Here is a 900-nt window from a genome sequence, read left to right as displayed (position 1 = left end):
GAAACCCAAAATCACGTTCTGAAATAGTGTCTTGTTTCTCCACTAGGCAGTGCCACAAGTTCCTCCAAAAAAGCGTAACACAACACACACACAAATGTCATACTAACTAATGTAAATCCACCTGATGATGGAGGTTTTAAACCTTTGAAACGCGTCGTGGAAATAAATAAAACGGTGACTGGTAACAGTAAACTTGTTCTTTCATTAAATGGGTATAAATTAAAATTCTATGAAACAGAATCGTACAAAAGAGAGTGACTCAAAGCAAACTAAAATAACTTTGTATATATCCAGGCTACTGCAGCAGAAAGAATCTTTCATCAAGGCATGGTGCAGCTTGAGTTTCCTCGTCCACTGCCACTGTCGTTTTCTGTCTCCAACAATGGCGTTTAAAATATCTGCAATACACTCACGCTGCGCTTCTAATTCCTCAATGAAAGCAACTTTCCGTGAACTAGCAATCTCTTCCTTACCTCATACCTGAAATTCAGATCATTCCGTGTTCGATGTAATGCTGCGCGGAACGTCACACTGAGCCCGGCACCCCTCAACTAGTGGGTTAGATTACCAGCTCATTGCGTAAATAGTTTGCAAAGAGCGTATGGTATCCCGGTGTGCTTTCAAGAGCGATGTGAGCGTTTGGCAGGTACCACCAGTAATCAAGCTCCACTTTCTCCCATTCGCTGAAGGTATAGTCGATGGTCATTCCCTTGGAGCGCATGATATTTTGCGAGGCGAAAGTAATAGTCATCCCGACACATAAGGGCACGAGGTGCAGTCGCATCAGGTACGATTCGGAGGTAAAAATATTTTCTATGTCAGATGCTAAACGTCGGATCACGACATGCAAGTTAAGCGATATTCGGGGCAAAGTGTGGAATCCATTAATCCGATAGCGTG

The sequence above is a fragment of the Schistocerca piceifrons genome, chromosome 3 (genome assembly GCF_021461385.2).
Source record: "Schistocerca piceifrons isolate TAMUIC-IGC-003096 chromosome 3, iqSchPice1.1, whole genome shotgun sequence".
NCBI classification, from domain to species: domain Eukaryota; kingdom Metazoa; phylum Arthropoda; class Insecta; order Orthoptera; family Acrididae; genus Schistocerca; species Schistocerca piceifrons.
Note: the sequence above shows the minus strand (reverse complement) of the source record.